The sequence below is a fragment of the Equus asinus genome, chromosome X (assembly GCF_041296235.1).
Source record: "Equus asinus isolate D_3611 breed Donkey chromosome X, EquAss-T2T_v2, whole genome shotgun sequence".
Lineage (NCBI taxonomy): Eukaryota > Metazoa > Chordata > Mammalia > Perissodactyla > Equidae > Equus > Equus asinus.
Genome location: NC_091820.1, coordinates 113703337 through 113729841, shown reverse-complemented (window position 1 = coordinate 113729841; position 26505 = coordinate 113703337). Strand labels below are relative to the sequence as shown.

The 26505-nt window shown below is 41.5% G+C and overlaps 1 protein-coding gene and 1 long non-coding RNA gene across 7 annotated transcripts in view; one reads left to right on the top strand and one right to left on the bottom strand.

Moving 5' to 3' along the window:
* GRIA3 (glutamate ionotropic receptor AMPA type subunit 3) overlaps positions 1 to 26505 on the bottom strand; it is a 272052-nt gene that overhangs the window by 228044 nt on the left and 17503 nt on the right. The gene's annotated exons all lie outside the window — the stretch shown is intronic.
* LOC139042654 (uncharacterized) overlaps positions 1 to 26505 on the top strand; it is a 100385-nt gene that overhangs the window by 56915 nt on the left and 16965 nt on the right. The window contains exons 3-4 of the long non-coding RNA XR_011499629.1: positions 18344 to 18457; positions 19227 to 19382. This is a non-coding gene — a long non-coding RNA (uncharacterized lncRNA). The remainder of the gene's footprint in view (positions 1 to 18343; positions 18458 to 19226; positions 19383 to 26505) is intronic.

Below are 26505 nucleotides of genomic sequence, written 5' to 3'. Positions count from 1 at the left end.
TTTTTCATGTCATGAAGATTGAAGTTGTTGTTGTTAGGGAATCCCCTTCTCTCCTCATCCTATTTCTCTTTCACAGTCCAAACTGAAGTAAAAAGTGCTGGTATCAGCCTGTGTCCAAGTTACTAATGGGCATGGTTGGTTACCAGATAGACACAAAAGATCAGCTCATTAGCTGACCCCCAACACCTTGTCTTGGAATGGGTGGTTTGTGTGCACAGAGATAAAATTCTTAGTAGATTTGGGACATTATGCTGTCTGTACTCTCAGAGTGATTTTCTCTGAAACTGAAGCCATGGGAAAACCTTCTAAGCAGTCAAATGATTAGAATTACAGTTTTTCTGAAGTTCTTAAAATCTCCCTGACATACCTGGGATGGTTGGGAGGCAAGCTTTGAAAAAATGCAGGCAAATAAAAAAGCATGAAAAAAATATACAAAAATAATTCTAGGTGTATGTGGATAATGAAGTTTTGGATGAATCCCTACCCTCATTTTCCAAGCTTCCTGTACTGTTCTTATACTGTTTTTATAATAATAATGATACTTCAATTATCTGGTTTCCATACTCATCTGCAATAGACTTGACATAAATGTTTTCCTCTGGGCTTTTTCTAGGACCAAGTAAAGGGAAAGACTATAATGTTTGTTCTTTCCCAAAGAATAGGGCTTCTATTGAAAGCATGCAAGAATTTGGAATTTTTGAAGGATATTCCTTATCAAGGGACATTAAATAGATTATTCTGAGTTGAATATGAAAAGTAATCTTACAGGATTTCATAACTAAAATGGAGGTCAAGAGATTAAGATGGATTATAGGTGAAAGGGGGCAAGAATCAGAAATGCCATTAGTTTAAATTCTTATTGGTAGAGGAGTTTCAAATGAATTAAACCTCTAAGGCCCCAATTCAAGACGTATTGCTGAACCAGACTCAGAGAATGGTATTTTCAAGCATGCTGGGCTCAATTACCAGTACATCTTAAAAGTTATTGCTTTCTATATTAAATAATTATGATATTAATTGATTATCCTATTTGTCAAATGTTAAATAGAAAAACACATCTTTGGAGTTATCTGGGAAAAGAAATTTGAAATGCACACGTCAAAACTTGCATTTGCTGGGAATAAAGATGTAATAGATTCAGGTTCAAAAGATAAAATGTACACACAAAGCTTTTGGCTTTCCCAGTTGCTACTGTAAAGATCTGACTACAGTAATTCATTACATAATTCAATTTTTGCGCCTCTGACAGGAATCCCAAGATCCAGCAAAAGAGGAAACTGTCCATTTAGCAAGTGTTCTTTGGTCTTCCATGATATGATTAATTTATTCAGTAACCATTTATTGAGCACTTGCTCTCTGCAAGACCATTTGCCAGGCACACACACAAAAATAGTAATAGCTAACTTTTATGAGTGTTTATTACATGTCAGAAACTATAAGTGTTTTATATGCATTATGTCATTTATTCTACCTGAAACACTATTGTTACCTCAGTTTTGCAGATGAGAACACTGAGGCTTTGAGACATTGGTTAACTTCTCCAAGATCACACAGGTAGTAAGTACCAGAGCTAGTACTCACATCCAGGTCTGCCTGATTCCAGAGTTTGAGATATTAAACACAATGGCTGAGGCAGAATCCCAGCCCTTAAAGAACTCTCACATACCTAATTGTAAAACAGTGTGCATGAGTGCTAGAGTTATGGTCTGTAGAAAGTTTAGAGTTTAGATAAGACCACAATTAATTCTGCCTGGAGATGTTACACATGAGATGACATTATAGTTGGACACGCTGACATTTTAAAAATATGAGTTGGAAATGGGAAGGAGAGAAGATTCTTCTAGCTAGAGGAAGTAGTATGAACCAAGGCATTAAGACATGAGCTAGCATAACATATTTAAGGAGTGGTAGAGCATAGGATAGGTGGGATTGAGGTGTTGGGGAGTGGTGGGAATGTCAGAAGTAAAATTAGAAAGGGAAAACATGGCCAACTTGTTAGATATCTTGAATGTTATGGGGTAAGGATTACATTCATTCTATAGGTAGGGGGAAGCCCCCCTAAAAGTTTTTAAACAGAATGATAATATCAGATATATGTCTGTGTTTTCAAGAGAAAACTCTGGAGACAATGAGGAGGATAGATTAGAGGTGAGAAAGAGATTGGAGATGAGGAGACCAATTAGAAAGTTATTGTAACAACTGAAACAAGACAAGAAGAACAGCAGATTGGGAATGAGGATGAGTGTCGGCTGGACTTGCTGGTAAAGATGTCCAAAATAGAGTTGACTGTATGGGTTTGGAGTTTGGAAGAAAGACTGGGATAAGAGAGAAAGTTTTGAGAGTCATATAAGTTGTATCATGGGAGTATTTGTAAAGTGAGAAGAGAAGAGGGCCAAGAAAAATGTCCATCATTTAAGGACAGGAGAAAAGAAGCATAGCCTAAGAAGGCAACTGAATATAAAATTAGAGAAATGGGAGAGTCTGGAGAGGGATTGTGTCATAAAGGTCAAAGAAGCAAAGAATGGTCAACGGTGTCCAATAATGTAGAGGTGTCAATCAGAATGAGGATTGAGAGCTGACCACAGGATTTGGCTATTAGAAGATCACTGATACCTTAGTGAGAGCAGTTTCAGCAGAGTGGTGAATATAGAAGGCAAATTTGAAGAATAAATGGAAGATGAAGAAGTAGAGGCAAGGTGAATAGATGACTACTCTTCCAAGGCATTTAGCAATGAAATGAAGAATGATCTCGTATTTTTGGCAATTTGACCAAGGGTCTACAACAAAGCACCTCTGCACTTTTCCATCCTTAAAGGGCACCTAAGCTGTGTATCATTGAAAGGCCATGCCAGATTCTGATTTTTCAAAACTGTACTTTAGGATCTTGGTAGTTTGGGATTTTTAAATTCAGATTCCTGCCCTATGCTTCCTTCTACCCTTATCCTGCCACATTTCCAGGCTTTTCTATCTACACATAGAGCAGGCAAATGTTTCTGGTGGAGTGCTTCTAGAATAACGCTATCTTATGACCTTGAGGGACCCTCTGTTCACTGTATAGTGTTCACACTGTTCTTCTGAGAGAGAGCCTTCCTTTAGAAGCTCTATGTTTTGAAAAAGCATTGTTGATAGAATGCTAGTGGTTAAAAAGGCTCATGTCTGTTCGAAAATAGCCCAGAATATTTTAATTTGACATTTCTAAATCCTTGGCATATCTGCTCTTCAGCAAGCCCAGAGCTCAGGAATATTTTGACAGGTTAAGAAAACACTAACATGTCACTATATTGGTCTTTCTGGCTGATGAGGTATTGGTTCTTGTTGTAGCATTCAAGGGCCGTTATGTGGTTTGTATGTTAAATCGATACCTTATAAAACTCCTGCGTAACTGTTGGCTTATTATTTAAAGCAAAAGAAGAACAAATCAATTCTGTAAGTGTCAAGGACATTCTTGACAAAGGGCCGAATGGAATGGGCAGGCTCCGTGCCATGAAAAAGTCCAGTGAAATGGAAAGTTGTACATTGTGCTTATGGATTCCTTCCAGATCAGTGGGAACAATCCAGGCTGCTCATATTTGCTTGTTGGGCTTTCCCAGCCTGGAAGCAGGGCAGGCCAGCTAGTGCTTTAGGGATACATTCTGGGATCAGGGGAGCTTCTTTAATGCCAAGATAACCCATATAACATTAAAAAGCAGATCTCAACAGCAGTGCTGAAGAGCCCCAGGAGTACATACAAAGTTTTAAGTCAATAGGTAACGGGGTGAAGCAAGATGTTAGGCTGTCGAGCAACTCCGTTGATAGATCTTGTGGTGTGTGGTATTAGAGAGGAAAGTGGAGAATAGGCAGGGAGGATCTGATATCAAGAGAGACCCAGCTGTAGTCAGCATATTGATTTTTAAAGTAAGAAGGGACCTTAGGGGTCATCTAGCCCAGGAGTTCTCAACCCTGGAAAAATATCAGATTCACTGTGGAGCTTTTAAATACCAATGCCCAGGTCTCACCCCACAGCAATTAAATTAGAAACCCTGGGGAGAGGATCTAGAGGATCAGTAGTTTTACAAGCTCCCCAGGTGATTCTACTGTGAAGTCAGGCATGAGAACCACTGAGCTAGCTCAGTGTTGTTAATTTAAAAGTGGGGAAACTGAGGCTTAAAGAGGGATGATGTCCTCTTCCAGTTCCTCTGGTTGGTGATGATAGATTTGAGACTAGAACAAGTGTTATTAGGTTGGTGACTGAGGAACGCGAGAGTTTCTTAGTAGAAGCTAATTATTAGTTTCATCTCAATTTCTTATCTTTTTTGAGTGTATAATCTTTAATATAATTTCCCAAGGATTCTAATAAACTTAAGACATTTAGGACATACTATTATCACTGCACATGGTGAGAGCGTGATCTTCCTTCATTCATCAAGAATTTGAGTGTCTGCTATGTATCAAATCCTATGCTGAATGCTATAGGGACTATTTGGATTGAATGCTTCAGAAAAGGGTCTTAGCCTTCAAGCATCTCTATGCCTGGGAGGCTGAGCAAAGAGCAGGGAGACAAAATACAGCTATGGGAGTGTGAGCTAGCTTGGGAGAGTCAGTTAGCTTTGTTAATGGAGAACAGCTCTGTTTCTTGGTCATAGCTTCTACCCCCTTTGAACAGGGAAACAGTGATGTTTATTTAGCACTTTTAGGAATGCGTACAGAAGATAGTCATGGATGACCAGTGGGGTGGTCATGGTGAGGGGTGCTTAGGTTAGAAAGAGCCAGGAGCAGTGTCTCACAATCACTCAAGGGTTTGGCATCATTTCTGAGAGAGGTAATGTGGTTTGTGGTGCCTTTTCTTGGAAAATACATGGGTACGGGAAGGTCATATATGCTTTGGTTTGAATCCCAATTTCCCCCATTATTAGCTGCATACCTGGGAAAAAATCTTCTGAGCCCCATTTTGTTGGTTTAAGATGAGGATAAAAATGCTGACCCCCATCTTTCTGCTCCCTACCCCCAGGGTCTCATCGCTCCCTTGCTTGCTGTAAGGAACAAGGTTTACTACAGCAGTAGCCTGTTACTGGTCAGGGAAGAAATTGCAGGTTTGCAGAACCCTGGATGTTCTCACACATGTGTGCTTGCATTTTTGCAGTTATACAAATCAACTCTCCTTTCTTTGTTCCTCCCTTTTATCTCCACTTGGGGGTCCACTCGGTACCTCCCTCAAGGTGATCTGTATGCTCCTCTGGGAGGCCACACAGTGGTGCTACTTTAAGCCCAATATAAGTTTGTATTCCTACTTCCGAGTACTATGTCATTTTAACATGGACAGTTGTTTGGACCTATTGTCTACCTTTGGAGCACCTATGCATTCATTCCAGGGTGATAGTCCTTACCACAAATGTGTTCCCAATTTCTGTTAATCATATTATACTTCTGTGATATAAATTATGGAAAGTATCATACGTTTACTTTCAATTTTATCTTAGAGATGCAAGCTGATGTTAAACTGACCTGTTGTGTCATTGTCATTTGTACTTTGGATTCTATTTGTGTGTGTGTGTGTGTGTGTGTGTGTGTATGTGTGTGTGTGTGTGTGAAAGCTTGTTTTTCTTTAAGATCAAATTCTCTTGTTTCTAAAATAAAATTAGAATTAAAACATTCTGATAGATTTTATTGTCATTTTTATCCCTCATCATTTTACATACAACAACTAAAATCTACTTATAAGATTGTTGTCAGGATAAATGAAAATAATGAATGTGAAACTCCTGGGCACATAGTAGGTATTTGATAATTGCTGGTTTCCATGTGCCCCTTGAGCATTTCTGAAGACATTCATATTTCTTTACATGTTTCGAGGTTATTGGAATATTCAAATAGTTTTCTTATCTATAATGATATTTTTCCCTATGTCAACCCATGAGGCAGGTAGTAGAGTCATCTCTATTTTATAAACAAGGAAAACGAAACGAGAGACTGTTCCTCTTTTAAAATTACCAAGGGAGTTAGCAGAGTCAAGACTAGAACTCAGACCTTACAAATTCAGACATGGGGCTCTTTCTGCTTCCCTTTATCACAAGTCAGCTTCTTGCAGTTATAACGATGGACAGCGCTAATCTCATTAGATAGTGCACAACAATCAGACTCAATTGGAAGCTGACCATTTGTATTAGTGTAAAGTTAACGGTAGCCAAGGTTCATTGGGAGAAAGAATGAATTTTTATCTGATGCATAATGAATGAGATCCTTCTTGAGTTACAAATAAAGACAGCAAGCAGAAGCTCAGTGCATATTTACCTATATCACAAGGCTACCACAAGGTTGGGTCTCCAGAACAGCTGATTAAAGAGAGACATACACTATCATCCTTTTCCCTTACCTATGTGCATTAACATCCTTTCAAGATAATTCCTCAAGCTACCCATAAACAAAACATATGGAAGGTTTGGCTAGGCCTTTCTCATAGGGTGAGGCAGCTCAAGTTAACCCTGTTGTGGGTTATTTGTTCTCACTTTCTTTCTACTCCCCACTCAGTAGCTGACTCATCATATGACCTTGAATGGAGGCTTTTATTCTAAACTCAGCACTTGAAGCATGAGGCTAAGAATACAGACTCACTCCCAGGGCGCTCAGGTGGACTAGATAATTTCTGCCTTTCAAATGTAAAGGATTTTCTAGTGAGTCCCATGGGGCTGAGGATCCCCTGAGGTGATGTGACAGGGGGCTGGCCCATCCTGCCCACAGTCTGTGTCTGCTGTCCCCATCCGCATCTAGGCTGCCTGCCAAGCGCTATTTTGGAAATGGCTCAAGTCGTTGGTCTTTTGAAGGTCGTGGACATTCTGCTCCATGGGAATGCATGTGGCAGAGTAGACTGAAACAAACCTCAGTGTCACCACTAGAGTTTTAAGCTAAGTGATCATGGTCTACATTCAGGGTCAACCCCTGTATCTGGTACATAGTACCTTTGATATTGTGGATGATATTCACATGGTAAGGCACAGGAAACAACAAACAAGAATAGGTCCCAGCTATAGTTCTAGGGCAATGACCTGGAGTCCAGGCATTACCTATTAGTTGTCGGATTTTGTGGAGATCTGGGGATCTCAGAGTAGGGTCTGAAGCAGTCAAGGCAAGGGGTAGTAGCTATTTACTGACTGGTATGGGAGTATTTAATATTTTAACAACAGGTGTGCCCCGCTGGCCAAAGGCCAGTCTTGTGATTTTTATTGAATGAATGGATCAGATCATTTGGAATTCTTTACATTACAGATAAATTCAATGAGGTGTGCCTGTCGGTATTGCCCTTCTTACATACATATCTTTTCAGTAGGGCAGTTGTTGGGTAAAGTGAGTTCTACTTCTAGAGCCTTAAAAGAAGGTGAGGGACGGTGAATAGGGGTAGGCTTCAAAACATTGGTAAGGAAGACAAATTTTTAGATGACCCACAAAAAAATGCAATACCAATTTAGCAATCTCGCTTTGCCTCAGGTAGACTCAATTAAAAAAAGGCAGAAGTGCAAAAGACAAATCAAAAATCGTGGGCAAAATATATAGCCTGTTAGGGATGGACAATCATCTGTGAAAGGATTCTTGGCAACGTTAATAGGTTATTTGTGAATTAAGCTAATTACTTCCATCTCCTGAACCAGCCAAGCCACCTCCTCTATCTTCTGTTTAAGGCAAAGAAGGCAGCCATTTCCTCGTGTGATGGGAGGTGTGTCAAATGGTGCCCCTGTCCCCAAGTTTCATCTCCGCCAGCCTACTATAAGCCTGAACCAATCATTAGAAATTCATTCCTTGTCATCCAGCCTGCTGTAATTAGAAGGAGCAAGAATTTAACTCATTTTTAGCCATGACCACTTTAACACATAATAGCTCATTAACCCCCAGATGTTTCTTTGGAAAGCAGGCAACTGGGCCCTCAGAAGAGGGACTCAGGATAGAACCTTGGGATGGGAGGGAGGAGGGAGAGAAAGTACTGGAGACTGTGGAGGCATGAGTAGCCTGAACTGGAGAGAGCCATGGGGAGCCCTAATCTGACAGGCAGAAATGGGTCCTAATGGTAGAGGTGTGGGGAGACCAAGTTATGGAAAAGGAAACCAAATACAAGCTTGGTTCCTTTGCCAGGACTGCTCAGGTAAGTCCACTTGCAATGAGCAATCTGAGATCACAGCACTTTTTTGTCCAGAGAAATCTCATTATTAGACAGTAATGCTCATTTGGAATCGGCATCACTAGATGCTCTGGAACTCAGAATTCTGCACTAGATGCTTTTATTCTAAAAACTCACTTGGAACTCAGCACAGTATGCCAGGAAGTCAGACACACCCATCACAAGTCAAATGGAGTCCTCAATAGTCTATAGCCTCTAATAAGATGGATAACCTAAATGCCAGGTGTTTATATCATCCTCAGTCATCTTAGAAAAGGCCTCTACTGCCAATCATAACTGCTTCCTTCCAGCAAAGTTCCGGCTCCTCACTCCCAGGTGTCAGGCACACAAGCTGATGCCATGGGCAGGCCTTCCAGATTTTACACTCTTTTTTTTTTTAAGAACCTGGGAGTAAGATAAGGTTTCAAAAACTTCTAACTGGGCAATTTTTGTTATACTGTGGGTTTCTTTAAAATTTTTCTTTCTCACAGTTTGATAATAGGGCCAGTTCTCTTAACTTCTGTATTTGCTTCTTCCCCCCAAGCAAGGATACCACAAATTAGCAGTTTGCAAACTGTTGGAAATCGTTCAGATGAAGTTCTTGTATCTTGGGGCCCACATAAGGAGGTATCTGGTATTCTGGGACCTAATTTGGTTTAGGTTTTTGACCAGGTAAATATCTGTTGGGCTGGCTTATGCTTAAACAAGGAGGTAGGTGGGTATTTCCTTCATATGGAATTGCATGTGGGGCCCTCCAGGATCTCTCTGCCTGAGGCCCCCTCTTCATTCAAAATCCTTTCACTACATATACTCTTTAAAGTGAAGGTACTCTGTTGCTAAGAGACAGCTGTTCAATTACCAATATGTGACCCTGGTGGGGACCACACTAACTCATGAATAGCCATTGGTGCACTGGCCTGGATCAGCTATCATGAAGTGACAAGTGAGAGCAGTGCTGAAGGAACAAGACACTGCTTTGAAAGACAGTGGGATATTGGAGAATGTCTGAGGAAGGTGGGCCTGCTGGGGGAGGGGAAGACCTGAGGGTGGTAGGAAATGTCTTGTCAGCTGGGCATCAGCATGGTGAGCTGGGGGCTTTGGGAAGGGAGAGGATATTGAAAGGGAGATAGGGACATGTCAAGGGTAAGTAAACCTGGCCTGCTTCCCTCTTTCGCCAATGCTGAGGACAGGTAGTTCTGTCTTTCTGTTGCTTCTATCCTCCACCCTGTCATCCATTATCAGGGTGTTCCAGGTTCTTACAGAGCTTTTTCCTTGGCTGCCTTATGAGAGGCCTGACTTTGGGGACTGGCTGGGCTTTCTCAATTCTCCTGACTCATCCTGCAGACTCATTGTCCTCTCTAGCGACCTTCTGAGGGCCCTGAGCTCATGGCCTTGACTTTGCAGGCTCAGGGAGGTCTCTGATGAGGGGGAGTTTGCAGCTGACCTATGCTGCGGTTTTGTTGGCTTTGCAAGATCTGAACACTATTTGTTCTGCTGGGGGAAAAAAGGCATTGCAGAAATGTCTATGGTCCCTGTCAGCACCTTTTGCCCTTTAGCAGCATCAGATAGTCAGTGCAGAAAGGCTATTTGAGGAGTTAGGTATTAGGAATGAAGCACAGCTGTCCAGTGGATTCTAGGCTGAGCAGCTGAGACTAGACCAGAGCTTTGAACCTCAGTTATGCTTTCTTTTGAGATGGCTTACCTACTTTAGGCTAAGTATTTATTCAGATGTGGCTTTTCCATGTAGTCTCTTCCTACACACATTTCTCAAAGAAAATCAGGGGAAAAATGTTTGCTTAATATAATCCCTTCCCCCATCACTCATTTTCCTACTAAAAACAACTCCTGTGCTATTCATAGAGCCTTCTTTAATTACAGTACGCTTGCTCCTCAGTGGTGGGGGAGGGGTTTGTCATAGGGTTAAATGGACGGTGCAAGAGGTTGCTGGCCCAGTCTGCACTTCACCTTCTAGTCCTGCCTCTTTACCATTGTCCCCTGTCCCCTCCATCTCTGAGAGGTACCAGCCTTGTCAATTCCAAAAGCCCCACTAGATATCGGCAGAGATGCAAGTGGAGAGGGGCACTGCAGCAGCTGCCTGTCGTTTGTCCCACTGACAAAGAAGCTTAAGGCCCAGATGGGAGCATTGATAGGAAAGGAAATATTCCATGCAAGCCTCGTTGGAACTTCACCTCTCTCTCTCATGGACAAAGCACTAAGAATTTCTAAAAGGTGGAAGAAATGTTAGGAAAGCCATATTCCAATTAGTCTGACCACTGATTGTCATGCAACTCTGGTGAAATCAATGTCTTAAAAATAATCATGGCAAGAATCTCTAACTCTCTTTACAGATTGCAGAGGTAGGGCTGGCTGGGGGCCTGAGCCTCACTTATTTTGGTCTCATCTAAGCTTTTCCATCTTAGAGAAAAATGAACAGGAATTGGAGAAGAGAATGATGTGAGTGAATGTGGTATTTATCTGTTTGCTCAGTGCTAACTTTTCGATTACTTTCATGAGCTCTAGAGGTTTGCCATCATCAGTGTTTTTCCTCCTAGAGGGCAGGGGTCACCTCTGCTTTACTGGCTTTGTCCTATATGTAGTACAGCACCAGGAACAAAGCACAAAGCAGCCTGGGACTGCGTTTGTGCTGACTGCTGGAAGTGCGCCCTGGAACTGTAACCCTGGGTTAGGTCAGTGCTTGGCTTTTCTGGGTAGATAAAGATGACATTGGGTGTCCTTGGATATTCTGATTTAACTCAGCCACAATGCATTTCGCGTTAGTTTGGCTTGCCTCTGTGACCAGCTGCACTCCTCTCTCTGTCCTCCAGTAAAAGAGCTCCCACTTTATGCCACACTAGGCACACTAGATATTTTCACTATGCCATGAGCAACTTGAGGGCAGGACTGGTCTTTTCATCTATGTGTACCTCAGCGCATGCTGCCTCCTAGTTAACTGAAGTGAATTGAGTGGTTACTTCAGTACCTTGCACTTGACCTTGTATTGCTGACATGCGGGCTCATTAAAGAAACTATCCTTAGAAGAGAGTAGTTACCCCAAAACCAATAGCAAAATTTCCTGTCCCTCTGCACTAATTAAGCTGACATCACAGTGCTATGCCAGAGGAAGAGGGGAAGGGGAGAAGGGGAGAAAGGAACTAACATTTTCTAAGCTTCCTGTTTGTAATAGAAAATTTATATGTTCTCCTTTGTTTGGTTCTCACAGTGGCTCTCTAAGGTAGGGATAATCATTCTCACTTTACAAGATGAAGAAACTGAGAGTTGGAGAGCTAAAATGACTTTCCTAAAATCCTACAGCTTAGCAAGTAGTAGAGCAGATCTGCCCACCTATGTTCTCCTATTATACCCTGAAGTGGCCACAGAATTTGGGGGAACACTTAATTGAGCTTGTTCTGTGCACTGTTTCTGGACCATAGTAACTTAAAAACAAGCATTTCCCCCTGTAAAACAGCCCAGTTTTTTGGACTGGTCAGGTGGTGAAATATCAAGTGTCAAAATGTAGTCAAAATGTAGAAATTTGCAATTTAATTTTCAGTCAACCCAGCCAATGTAGCTACAAAGATTTCCCTATTTGTCGCCTTTGGAGCAACCATTGATTGTTCTGTTACAGTCTAGAGCATTGTACCTGAGTTACACAAAAATGCAGATTCCTTACTACCGCACCCCCGTGCCCACCCCCCACAGATGAATTCTACAGGTCTGAGGTAGGGCCTGTGACTTTGCATTCTGACACCACTGACAACACTTTGGGAAACCCTGGTGCATAGCAGCATATCCTCAAATTGTACATCAGGAGATTTTCCTCATAAAAGGGACATATGATCAAATAGGTTTTGGTAACTCTAAGAAAAGGGAATTGATTTCTTTCCTTCAAGGCCTTCTCAGAGCTCTTAATAGGTTCATGTGCATTGTGAGTGTTCCAGAGGAGATTACAGTAGGCAAAATTATCTCATGATGGAAGCTTTTAATCCAGTAGTTTTCATGTCTGCAGTAGTGCCTTGTAAACAGTAAGCACTCAACTAATTGCTACTTATTACAGAGGCTTATATTCTTGCTTTAGATTGATCTCAATTGTGAGAAGAAAAATATAGTTCAACTTTATTACTTAGGGCTAAATTGACGTTAAGATCAGTCTTAATTCGGGTAAAGTCTGAGTTACTGAATGTTCTTAGGGGAACATTGAACTTTATATAGGAAGCTTCAAAGGCTAAAGGAGGGCTGCTGAGATATTTTGCATGGTTATGTTCCAGATCTTATGTACTGCCATAATAAATAGATGGAAGGATGTGAACTAACCTTAACCCCCTGTTTGCCAATAAGTCCTTCTATAGTCCCTTAAAAGCTTATGTCAAGTAGACTGTTAACATTAACTCAAAGGAGCATTTCCCTCCTTGTATAGGGTGAAAATAAATTTAGCTCATCTGTGTCTGAGCATCCCAGATTCAGAACTAGTGGGGCCTGAGACAGGAGAGTTTTATTGCTATGTGCAGTGATACTTTACTGTGTATACAAGTGATCTGGGGCATTTGTTAAAATGTGCATTCATAGGTCCTGCTCTCAGGGGTTGGGCTTAGGTATCCGCATTTTTAACAAATGTTCCAAGCTGATTCGTATAAGAACTGCTGATGGAGTATTTCTATTTGGAGAAGCTGTTAAAGCTTTCAGGCCAATGAGAGTAGAGGGACTGGCTTCTCGTACTAAGATGGTAGATCTAATGGCATGGAAGTTAATTCATCATCTCAGATGAAGCTGTCCTGCTGCATATGGATAAGTTTAGGTAATTTTACTCTTAGTGTCTACTTTTTCTTTATTTGGCCTGAAATAATTCCGGAGAATGGCTTCAACCTGTTCCCATTCACTTCTCTGAAAGCTAAAAGTGATCGGAGTGCTGTAACTCTGTGTTCATAGGATAAAAAGCTCTGTGTACAGAAAATGGAATTTTCTGTTGGCATTAACTTTGGGATTGGCTTTCATCACTAAGGTTTTAGTTCCAAGGAAACAGAATATAGAATTCATTATTAAACTAAATGTATTTTCTCTTTTTTGCTGGTTTGATTTTTACTTTATAGTGGAAAGAGCGTGACCTTTAGGGCCAAACCTACCTACATCCCAGCTCTGCCCTCTCTAGTAGCATGGCCTTGGGAAAATTTCTTAACTTCTTTGAACTTAACTTCTCTTTATCTATAAAGTGTGTTTAAAAAATCTTGGAGCCAGCCCAGTAGTGTAGTGTTTAAGTTCAGCACATTCTGCTTCGGCAGCCCAGGGTTGTGGGTTCAGATCCCAGGTGCAGACCTACACCACTCATCAAGCCATGCTGTGGTGGCGACGCATATACAAAATAGAGGAAAGATTGGCACAGATGTTAGCTCAGGGCCAATATCCCTCACCAAAATAAATAAATAAATAAATAAACTTAATCTTATAAGGTTGATGGGAGTATTAAATGAGGCAAGTTATGTAAGGCACTTGGCCCAGTTCCTGGCTCATGGTAGGTGCTAACTAAATATTCATGCTCCTTCATAGGAAACAACTATGCAATTCTAAGTGTGTTTCTGCACCCAGGCCATTTGAGTAAAAGATCCTGTAGATACCCCAACTTCTCTAGGCTTCAGTTTCTTTATTTGTAAAATGGGACTAACAAAAGTACCTATGTCGTAGGTTTGTTGTATGGATTTAAATGACATAATACATGTAAAAGCATTTATCAAATGTCTGGCATAGAATAAGAAGTCAATGTTAGCAGCGATTATTACTAATATTATTACCCATCATTCTCTCCTTGACACCGCAAAAGCTCCCCATCTAGTACAACAAATGATGTTGATGCTTTGGATGGAAGATTGTCAGCATGATTTCTTGTTTTCATAAAATGTTATAATTATTAATTTGTGCCAGAAACCTAAATATAACTTTTGGCACATAACAGCAAACTCTTTGTCACTGGCACCATACCACCTGGAGCTCTTGATAGATAAATTAGCATTTTGTCAAAACTAAGCCTGAAGTTGTGACAATGCAACATATTAAAAACGACCTCTTAGGGTAATATCTTAAAGGCCCAAAAGATGAAGATGTTTCCAGAAAAGTAAACATTCTGAGTTTCAAAATGAGATACCACATTATTCCTTTTAAGAGTAGAATGTTGGGATTTATCACTTGAAAACAAAGGCAAGACAGGGTAGTTTGCCATCTCAAGGTAGGCTTTTTGCATTTTATATAACAATTCTGGCAATGTTTACTCACTTTAAAAATAATCTAGGTTCTCTCCCCAGAGACCTTAGAATCAGTTGTTTTACCTAGAACAGACTTTCATGGTCCTGTCATTCCAAAGATGGTAGCTTTTACTTAACTACACAAAGTCCTGCCAGGGCAGTGCTGAATCATCAATGAAAGATAACTTTCTGCACAGTATACTTTTAGTCCTGAGTAAATTTTATTTTCTTCTAACTTTAAAAATTGGTAGATCTTACATGATGTATTTAGTATTTCTTTAGTAACTTGAATACTCAAGTCTGTTAATTTGAATGTTCCAGTCTCTGACAATGCTTGATAAAAAAAAACTATATGATACAATAAAAATCAGCCCACCCAGCAGATTTTTGAGATGTACTAAAGTGGTATGTGGTGTATGTGTGTGAGAAAGAGAGAGGAGGGAGGGAAGGAGGGGGAGAAGAAGAGGAAGAGAGAGAGTAGGAGTGGCAGTCAGCTGTTGTCATACTGTGTGTAAATTAACAGTTTTTGAATTTTGGGGGGGGGTTGTTGAGGAAGATTCACCCTGAGCTAACATCTGTGCCAACCTTCCTCCATTTTTTTTTAAAGACTTTATTTTTTCCTTTTTCTCCCCAAAGCCCCCCAGTACATAGTTGTATATTCTTCGTTGTGGGTCCTTCTAGTTGTGGCATGTGGGACGCTGCCTCAGCGTGATTTGATGAGCAGTGCCATGTCCGCGCCCAGGATTCGAACCAACGAAACACTGGGCCGCCTGCAGCGGAGCGCGCGAACTTAACCACTCGGCCACGGGGCCAGCCCCCTTCCTCCATTTTTTGTATGTAGGAGGTCTGATGGCTGATGAGGGGAGTAGGTCTGCGCTGGGGATCTGAACCTGCGAACCTGGGACCCCAAAGCAGAATGCACAGAGCTTCAACCACTTAACCACAGGGCCAGCCCCAAGAGTTTTTAATTTTGACAGAGATTTGGGGGACTGTTGACTCAGCCACTGACTCTTATGACTTTGGGCAAGTCACTGAATTTCTCCTGTTAGAAGAGGAATGACAGTATATCATGCCTTGGTGAGACACTGACACGTTTATGTTCCATGGATCAACAGAACTCCTTTGTATGCAAGGTCTTTCAAATTCAGATATTCTTTGGTGGTAAACAAAAAAATAAAACCTCAGCTGCTTTTTTAATGTGGCTTGCACTGGGAGCAGCTTGAGGATGCTTATCCCCACTCTTGACTGGCTTCCTTAGCAGGGATAGGCATTTTCAACTTTGTACACTCAAAGTATGCTTTTTTTGACCTTCTCATTACCAATATATATGTATTCTGTGCCCCTTGAATTCAGGCATTGCATTGCTGCCTTTTAATTAGGACAAGGGAAATATCTTATTCAGAGGATTTGTGGAGATGGCTTTTAAGGCATGGATTGTCAATCTTTTGCCCTGGGGTCTCAGGCAACTCTCTTGAAGGTGTCTTGTATAGCACCTAAAGTGTGTGTGAAGGAAGAAATATCAGTAGAAATTGTATTATAATATTATGTCCTCTTGAATGTCTTCAAGTGATGTTACATAGAGACTCACGGGGTTCGTTATCCCCCTACAGTCTATTTCTGTGTAACATATGAATTCAGTATTAAACTGTCATATATTATTTGTAGATCTTTGTTGATGACGTTGGTGAATTCTGGCTCTTATGGTCAGTCATAATGCCTTCACTTGGCTTAAAACTTGTTGTTTAATTTTCTAAATATCCAAATTAAATGGAACAAGGTGAATATCCAAATTAAATGGAACAAGGTGAATGATTTCTGACCCATATACATTTTTGAAAGACTAATATTAAGCATAAGCAATAGGATATTGTTCTAGAATGTACCTTGTATCTATATTCAAGAAAGGCACAGAGTAGTATCCAGTTTTTTCAAACATACGTATTCTTACATAAAGACAGACAGAAAACAGAATAAATATGTATAAATCAGCAACGGGAAAGCTTTATGAAGTTTGTATACTCATATCATTACTGGAACACTAAAGTAGACACAAGTAGCTACAAAAATTTCAATATTAAAAACATTACAACATGTTGAAGTCAAATAAAGGACCTCAGGCATATGTCCCACTGACTCTCAGAGACATAGAATGTTAGATATTATTCCGTTTAAATCCCTTATTTTACTGATGAAGAAACTCAAACCCAGAAAGGAGAAGTGACTGATGCCACAGACAGAACAGATAGAAAATCAAAGGAGAATCCAGAAAGTGCAGCGTCAGCAGAAGCTAATGAAAGAGAAATTCAAGAGTGCATAAAACCAGTGCGTCATCTCAAAGGGATCGAGGATGAACAATTAAAAATCTGCCCTTGGATTTGGCCAGAAGGAGACAACTGGTGAACTCAAAAGAGAAATGTTTGTGGTATTGGTGAGAATAGAAGCAGATTGTGGGATAGAAATGGAGGCAGATTGTGGGATAGAAAATAGAGACAATTCAGATTGGAAGAATTGAAGCATCAAAAGGAGGAAGACAGCCAGAAACATAGCAGGTTGAAAGACTGATATTTTTTTAACATGGAGCTTTGAACATGTTTTGAAAAAGAAGAAAAGGAGCCCTGGGCCCCAAACTTATCATCTTTCTATGATATAAAATAATAAATTGTGGAGTTGATTAGCTCCTCCAAACCAGTACTACCTCCCAAAGAACAAAACACAGTAAGGGGGCTGGCCCTGTGGCCTAGTGGTTAAGTTTGGCATGCTCCGCTTCAGCAGCCAGGGTTCGTGGGTTTGGATCCTAGGCACAGAAGTACACCACTTGTCAGCCATGTTATGGCAGTGACCCACATATAAAATAGAGGAAGACAGGCACAGATATGAGCTCAGGGCTAATCTTCCTCAGCAAAAACAAACAAATGAAACAAAACAAAAAACAGTAAGACCTAACTCCAAATCTGATAGCATTCAAGCTAATTGTGTAGAAGACTGGCCAGAAGTCAAGCGATAGAGACTTCAAGGCAATCCACACGCCAACCCCCAACCTTCCTATAATTATCATTGACAAGCATATGGACTCAGTACCTTCCCCTAAACCTAAAACTCATACTGAAACATAACAACTCATTTGTTAACTTTCTTCTCCCATAGTAAGGTTGAAATATACATCATGGACATTTTTCAAGAAAGCCACTGAATATTTTTACTCCTGGTTCGAGCTAATTAATTAGGGAAACCACTTTGAATTCCTATTAATTGGGCTAGGTTGGATGGCCTTGAAAACATGGCTCCCCTAAAATTATGAGCATGGAATTCATCTCTCTCTGTGGTTGTAAATGTTGACCAAAGTCTAGGTTGGCCTTCCAGTTGCTTAACAATTGATATTCTGGCTCGGGTTTGAATCAGGTATGCACTCAGTTCCATGGATGGTTAAGACAGTTGAAAGTATTCCTGGTGGCTGCAGACATATGCATCAACAGCATTCATACATGTGAGCACTGCAGAGGTGTAATCAAGGACAGACACATCAAAGGCCAGCAATCTATGACAATGCTGGATTTAGGGCTGAAAGTGTATTTAAATCAAGTATGCTGCAATTATGGTTTTGTATGATTATTTAATTCTCAACAGCAGCCATGTGTAGTAGGTATTATTACTCCCATATTATAGCTTGGAAACTTGAGACTCAGGGAGATTAAGAGACTTGCACGTGGTAATGCAGCAGTTAAGTGGCAGAATTGAGATGTAAACTCAAGTCTGACTCCAAGCTGTTGAATGTTCTATTAGGCTACCACTTTAGATCCTCCACCCTTCCCTCCATTCCTGTTCTATATAGTTATATCACCTGAAATGTGTTTCACTGTCTTTCTTTGGACTCTCTTTCCTATTGAAATCTGCTTTCATGATAGAATTTGCTATGTGAGTCACATGCATCATCATATGAATTTAGACAGTGCCACCTCTTCCAAAGAGATTTGTATCTTATATATTTTCAATGTAGAATGAAAGTCTAGGCCCTCTGTTAAAGGAGCTTCTGGCATCAGTGAGCAGGAGAAAGAGCTACTTGGGGACGAGGATTAGAAGGCCCATCCCAGCACCTGTGACATCCAGTCAGGTAAGCAGCATCTCTTCTGCTTATGTATGTATGAAGATGGCACTGGTCCCATGCTTAGGCTGGCTGCGTTTGGACAAAGAGGAGCCCAGCCCTGAAAGGAGATGGGAAAAGATGACCTTTTAGGTCCTTTCCATCCCAGAGATTCAATGAGCCTATAATTTGATGACTCAGAGGGGTGAGCAACTACCTAGCTATATCAACTGCAAGAGATCAGGCCAAAAAGAAATCTACTTTCTAATTCCAGTGATCTGAGTTAGTTGCTCAGAAACACCCCAAAATAGCTTAGATCTCTGCTTCATTTAGTCAAATCATCCTTTGAGTATCCCTGTTTCCCTAGGGAGAGTCATTAAAAGGGGTGGGGGCTAAAATCAGACAATACTTAACCTTGGAAAAGCCCTCATAGCCTATTCACTCTCACGGTTTCATATTATAAAGGGTCTAACTGAGACTCAGAGAGTTCATGGTTTATTAGAGACAGAGTTGGAGCTAGAACCCAGGACTCCTGGCTCCCAGCCCAGAATTCTGTTTAAGATACCATGCTGTCTGGTAATATCCTTTTCCAAACTCATATTTTCATTTAGTCCCTGGTAAGGCCAGAAAAATAGAACCACCAGAGTGCAGTTTAACAAGGGAAACAATTGCCTTTCCACTCAATCCCTTTCCACTAGGGGCTTTTTTTTTTTAATAACTTTATACCCCAGTAAATCCCTAGGCCTGGGATGTATATATTTAATTAGAGAGAACCTACTCTTACTGTTTGCTTTTCCAGTCGAACTGACTTCTGAGCAGCAGGAGAAAGGCTGGACTTCAATGCTGTTTGGTTTGTGCGGTGGCTCTGCCTGTAGGTAGAGGGAAGTGCTGAGCCTGAAGAGGGGTGACCAGAGGATGTGTCCCAGCAGAGTCTCTACCTGGTCAACTGGTGCAGGTATGGACTTTGTGGACCTTATCTCTTTTGGCATTCCCTTGTCAGGACTTTTGGGTGGAGTAGTGCACAGTACTGAGATGACTGATCTAACGACTAGCACCCCACCTCCCACCTGAAAACCCAGGCTTTTCTCCTGCCTGTCAGCCTGCTGTCTCAGCTTGTTTTGCCTTACTCACCTTAGTCTTAATGGCAGTGACACATGCAAACAGCACATGCATTTAGCAAGGAGCAAGCCCCACTGAAGTAGAAGCCTAATTCTAACTTGAACAGCAGTTTGAGCAAAGAAAACCTCCTACAGATTTGAAAGAAAACAATAGCTTACTTCCAAAGAGACTGGAATTTGTGATTCCTCCAGCACAGTATAGCATGGTATAGTGGTTAAAAGCGAAGGCTCTGGGCCAGGCTGTGTTCATCTCCAGCTGTCACTTACTAGTTGTGTAGCCTTGGGCAAGTTACTTAACCTCTCTGTGCCTCAGGTTCCTTATCTGTAAAATAGACCTAAATCACAGGGTTGTTTTGATGGTTGAAAGAGTAAATAAATGTAAATCACTTAGAAGGATGCCTGGTATGTAGGACACACTGTGTTAGCACTTATTATTCCCAATACAATTCCTAGCAGTACCTACAACAGAGCCATAGGAAGAACAAATGAAGGTGTGCTCTTCTGCAGTTTTTTGAAACTGCTGTTTTTTTTTTTTGGGTCCTAGAATTTTTTGCAAATTAAAATATTGAGGTTATTTCCCCTCAACCAGGTGTGTTAACATCATCGTGATTCCTTCAGCTCTAAATTGAGGTTGAAAATTTGTCTTACATAGATAATCTTGCAGACATACACATTTTCTCCAAAGAGGGGAGTGGTCCTGTTGCTGCAGCAGAAATGAATACTGTGCTGAGTACATAGAAAGTGAAGGGCCCTTGTAAATAAAGTAGCAAATTAGCAATGATTTTGCCAGCAGTTTTAAAACAAATGGATTGAAAGAGATTTCAATAACTACATTCCTAACTTAGAGGTGCACTCGAAGCATTTAGTAAACATGTCATTCCAATATTGAAAACAGCATCTAATCAAAGCATGTTTATAATTAGACATGACATATAATATCTCTAAAAATTATGTTCCACCAGGTGAGGTGCCATTCCCTGGAACACTGAAATTGACTGTTTGTTAGGCCTTTATTATTATTAAGAAGAACAGGTTGGGGGTACCAAGAGAGACTCAGATAAATGAAAGTGCTTAATTTTAATTAGGGAGGGAGAGAGCAAAAACAATATGGGTAGCCTGTATGGAGAAACTTGTGCCAGTAAAACCTGCCTCAAAAGGTATGACTCTATATTAATTTAAATCAGACAGACATTGGCACTGTGTTCTTTTATTTTTCATTAACATTTTGATTTAGAACAACAGATTGCTGCAGTGAAGGGACAAGAACGGCAGCCAGTGAGCCATCTGCCGAGCATCTCGCTGACGACTCCACTAGCGAAAGAAGCCAGTGAGTCTGGAATGTATGCAAGAGGGACACACACCATTAGCTAAGTGACAGGATGAAAGATGGGAAACTTTGCCGGGTCAGAGGAGACAGAGATGGAGAAGGCAAAGCAGAGCCCATTCTGATTGGAACTTGAAAAGATCCAAGTAATTACAGCAGGCCAATAGGATGGCAATCTGTGGTGGGTTTGCTGGTAGGGACTTTTTTTCTGTGGAATTACAGGTGGGACATGGAAAGGGAAGTGACAGGTTAAACACCCAGTAATTTGCCATGCATCTCACATGGGGTGCGTTTTCCAGATCAGTGATGATTTGCCCCTTTAGACACACCAACTCTTGAGCCATTTGAAATGGAAATGTTTCTAAAATGGAAACCCCGCTCCCTGTCTTTTCAAACACAGTAGAGCAGTGGCACACCAAGACAGGGGTAGTGGGAGTAGTCTGCCAGGGGTACAAACAATAAGAGGGTGCATTGTGTTTAGAGAATTTAAAGACAGTAATAAACTGTCTAAAAGTCTGCCTTTATTATCACTATGAACAGGCAATTCTAAACAATATCAGTGAAAAGAATAGTCCTTCCAGCTGGGATGGCCTTTCCTCATCACTCCTTCCCCCTGGGATACTGGTGCAATAGAATCAACACAACTCAATTTTCTATTGATGATTCCGGGTCTTTATCGGGAACCCTAGTTCCAGCGCCGGCTGTATTGTCTGTGAGGCTATTTGGTCTCTCAGGCCTATTTGTCCCTGCACTGTTGCCCAAGACTGCTGTACCTTTATAGTTGGTGACTCTGCATGCTGTTCTTTCACTGTCAACTGGCACATTTCAGTATGCCTGCTTCTCGGAGCACCCCATTTCTAAAATGTTATCTTCAGTAACCTAGGAAGCATTGAATGTAGTCAGCCTCACAGTGAGGGAAGAGATAGAAAGCTATGAAAATAGAAGATTAAAAGCACAGTGGGGCTGGCCGGTGGCGCAGTGGTTAATGTCACACGTTATGCTTCAGAGGCCTGGGGTTCGCAGGTTCGGATCCCGGGTGGGACCTACGCACTGCTTGTCAAGCCATGCTGTGGCAGGCATCCCACATGTAAAGTAGAGGAAGATGGGCAGAGATGTTAGCTCAGGGCCAGTCTTCCTCAGCAAAAAGAGGAGGATTGGTGGCAGATGTTCGCTCAGGGCTAATCTTGCTCAAAAAAAGAGAAAAAAAACCCCACAGTAATCTGTATCCTCTGCATAATAAGGTGTGGAGGTGTAGGATGCTTTGTAGAAAGTTTTTCTTCAAAAGTGGTTAAAATAAAAATAGCACTCACACTGCTGAAAGACATGTGCTTCAATTATCTGGAAAATTAGCTTAGATGGAACCACTCACTCCTTTACGATGTTAATTAAATGGAGGCAGCCTGGTGAATGGGAAGAGCACAAGATTAGGAGATAGGTTTAGGTCCTACCCCTGTCACTTACTAGGAAAAAAACTTTAAGTTCTCTGGGCGTCAGTTTCTTTAACTGTAAAGTGGGTATAGTAATAATATCTGCCTTGCCTACCTTACTGTGAAGTGGATTTTCCACCAGCCTTTGTCCACGCATGCTCCTGGTAAAGTGCCACCAGTCAGTGCAGGTCACCATTTCTCTCACCCTCCCTCACACCTGGTATACCTTTAGGGATGATCTCTATCTCTTTACTTCTTCACTTGATCCATTAAACTCTTAAGGCACATTTATATTCATGCATGTATCCGAATTAATTACCAGGGTCTTTCTCCCAAAGATTGAGGGCTTGTCACTCAGAAAAGCCTAAGAAGAGAAACTATCTTTACGTAACCTGTGTAAGATGAGCTATGGAGTTTTCAGGTCAAAGTTAACACTCTTGACAATGATCAACTGGAATTGTATTACGAGAAGCTGATTCTCTAAGCTATCTGTTCCAGCCTCCCCCCAACCCCCAAACACACATCCACATAGCAGAACACGAGGTTTGAGGCATAAAGTAATGATCATTTATTAACCTTTCTTGCAATTTCATCACCTTTGATGCTGTCCCATCTCAGCTTCATCTTGTTATTTTATCTCCAAAGGGCAGTTCCTCCTGTCTCTAAAAAGAGTTTGGGCTCAACCTGACATCTTCCAGCTGTGCATACCCAGGCTGAGCCTCTCTTTATTCTCCCTCCATGGTGCTTGCTCAGCGAGAACATGAGAAGGAAGGAGATAGTGGCAACTTTAGTGGCCTTGTTCTCACCTCACAGTCTAGCTTTACACCGCAAGGAAAAGTGACATAATATTCAGCACTGTGAGTGGATGAACCATGTCAAGGGGTCACCTTCTGGATCTCCCTCTCTGTCAGCCTCCCTGCAGGATCCCCAAAGGCTGCGCTGGCTCCACAGGGAGGTGAAAGTAGCATCCACATAAGTAGTGTGATTCGGAGGGTAACCCAAATGCCACCAGAAATAGGTCTCTTGTTGGCCTTTGAAGTTTCCAGAATGCCCCCATTAAATTGTAAATATGCCATTATAGGGACCAAAATGTGGGCACTCTGGGAAGCTGAATAATTTGCCATTGCTGAAAAGTTATGGTCTTATTAGCTCAATATTGATCAGTTTACTGGTTTAGATTTTTAGCTCAACATCTATTTAGTGGAAAGTGGAGAAGTATGCCCACTGGTGGCAGCATTTACTATGTGCTGGGCATTGTGCTGAGCATTTGATGTGAATTCTCTCATTTAGTCCTGACAATCATCCTAGAAGGAAGGCAGTGTTGTAATTGTCAGTCCATAGATGAGGAAACTGAAGCACAGAGTGTTTAGGTAGCTCGCTGAAGGCCACACAGCAGGAAGTGGCAGAAGCAGAATTCCAACCTAGGTCAGCTCTGGCTGTGAAGCCCACACAATGCTGCCTCTAATATCTGGAGCCGAAACCTGAGTACTGCACTGAACAAAACCAAACCCCTATCTAGAACCAGCTCTACCTCCTCACAAGGCAGCTGCGGGCACGAGGAGTGGCAGAATAGGCTATGAGATCTCAATTCCAGAGGATGGGCCTCTGCTGTAGAAGCCACTCTTGAGTGAGACATTTTGGTGGAGTCTGGGGCATGTTCTGAATATCCTGAAGGCTCGGAGGTCCTGAGCAAGGGAGAGCAAGGAAAGGTGCAGAGCTACCCCAATACTCTCCAAAGGAATCTTGTGATATCATCTGAAGTAAACAAATTTGGAGCTAGAAAGGACCTTTGGGATCACCTAGTCTAATGCCCTTATTTTACAAATGAGACAAGGTGAGGCCTAGAGAGGGGCAGCCACATCGCTCGTTAGTAGTGGCAGGGCAAGAGCAAGGTTTTTCCTTCCATAACATATTGTCCCTCTTATACGTGTGGAGGAATTTAACTTTGAACAACCAGAGATTTTAGCAACTCAGTTTGAACCAAGCAACCCTAAATATCACCTCTTTTTTTTTTCTAGCTCAACTGGAAACCACAATCACAATTCTAAGGCCATATCTTCAGAACTCATTCACTAAGGCTGTCAGAGGATCTGGTTGTCCTCATTGATTTTGAGCTCAGAGATTAAACGTGTCCCCGAACAGTATGAATGTACTGAACCTTCTCTGACTATGTTTATGTTTCAGCTGGCACCAACTCTGGGCTAAGGGGTTCCATACGCTTATTTCTACTGTGGGCCTGCCTTCTACTGTAGGCTTTCTAAAGTAGGCCTGCCTTTGACTTGTCCGAAATTCCTTTCTCCTTTCCAGTTTCCAGGGGGAGCCCCTTGTTCTAGCATAACAGGGCTCGGTAAACAAGGTCATTTCACCTTTCTATCCAACTTGCTGTAAAGACTATGGCCACTTACACCAGACACAAGAGGCCTGATTTTGGCTGCCCCTCACCTGGTGAACATTTTAGGCACAGCAGCCAGGGATCTCTGCAGCATGATAGCGAGCTTTCTAACTGCTTTCTCCTCCCTTCCCCCAGTGCTTTCTGGCCAAGGCAGGGAGTCCCTCTCCGCAGGAGCTGTGTGGAGGACAGGTGAGGGTGAGCTGCCTCTGGCAATAGGATCTCCTTCAGCTGAAGGGAGGAAGGGAGGCGCCTCAGGACTGGAGTAGGGGTTAAACCTTGATGGACTTTGTCCGGGCCACAGTGGCAGCTGGGGAAGCCAGCCAAGATTCTGGAGCTAAGAATAGTGAGATCTCGTTTGGGTTTATCGTATTAACACATTTCACACTACATTTCTTAACGGCTGCCTTGTTGGATGGCATTTTTAGTCACCTTTGGAACCTGCTATTGAAAAATTCCTTTCTTGTTTCTTTTTAAAATAACCTTCTGTGGTGTTGAACTTGAAAAGGTTGTCAGATGGAAGTGTTTATGTGCTCTCATCTCAGCTAAAATAGCGTAAAGATGAAAGTATCCAACACATACATTTACCGAGTACCTAGAGGGATGTAATTGAGGAGATGCAGCAATATCTGAGCTGCCATCAGCGAAGCAGCTCTTGCTTGACGTAGGCTGTATGCATGCCAAGGTAAAATGAATAGTCCTCTGGCTGTAATCAATTTACTTCATTCAAACAATTGGCAATTGTATTTTCAAGCAACTGGCAATTTCATCTGCTTTACCAAGTTTTCCAAAAACACACAACTGAGGACTGATGGCAAAGAGAAACAGCAACGATCAAAGAAAGACCATCTGCTGCAGCAGTCATTCTGGGACAACAGAAGCCCCTTAGGAATCTCGCCGACTCTGAGGGCACTCACCCCACCTGACTGAGATCCCCCATCATCTTCCTGCCCCCTTATTCTCCCTTAGCTGGAATGAGGGTGGCATTTAAAAATATAATAGAGCTATGCTATATGTGGCTTGTTCTTGCAATAAAACCCCAATTAATCAGTTCCTACCTACATGGATTCCACAAATAACTGGATTTTTTGCTTATCCCCTCCCTTCTAGAAAAACGTCAGTAAATAAGGACCTGCAGTGATTGTTCAGGACTCTGCTCAGGAAATCAGGAGGCCTGAGTTCTAGTCCCAGTTCTGTGACCTCAAACTCTCTCCTCTCTAAATCTCTTTTTTATAACATTAAGATGATATTTATGGTCCCTTCTGTTTATAACAGTCTATATTTGAATAGCAAGGGCTTAATTTTAGAAACATCTTTTTAGGCTCAGTACATTCAGCCTAGTCTCCTGTACCTTCTGCACCTCCAGTCCTACCTATGACAATCATACATTACATCTAACTTTACATATTTAACAATCATACTTTACTTCAGTTTTCAAAGCACCTTCACAGTCATTTTGTCATTTGTTCTTCATAAAATCCCTGTAAGGTACACAGCTTAGGCATAATTATTCCCATTTGGTAGATGAAGAAACTGAGACCTAGACCAGTAAAATAACTCCTGCAAGGTCATAGGGCTAGATAACTGCAGAGATGGAACAAGAACCCAGATCTTCAGACTCCAAGCGCGGTGCTTTTTTCTTTTGACAAATATAATATTAATAATGGCAACTAATATTTGTTTGATTGCTCACTATATATCAAGCACTTTCCACATATTTTATCATTTATTTTTTACCACAACGTCATGGAGAGGGTACTACTGTTTTCCCCATTTGCCAGACAGAAAAAACTGAGGCTTGGAGGGGTTAAGTTCCTCAC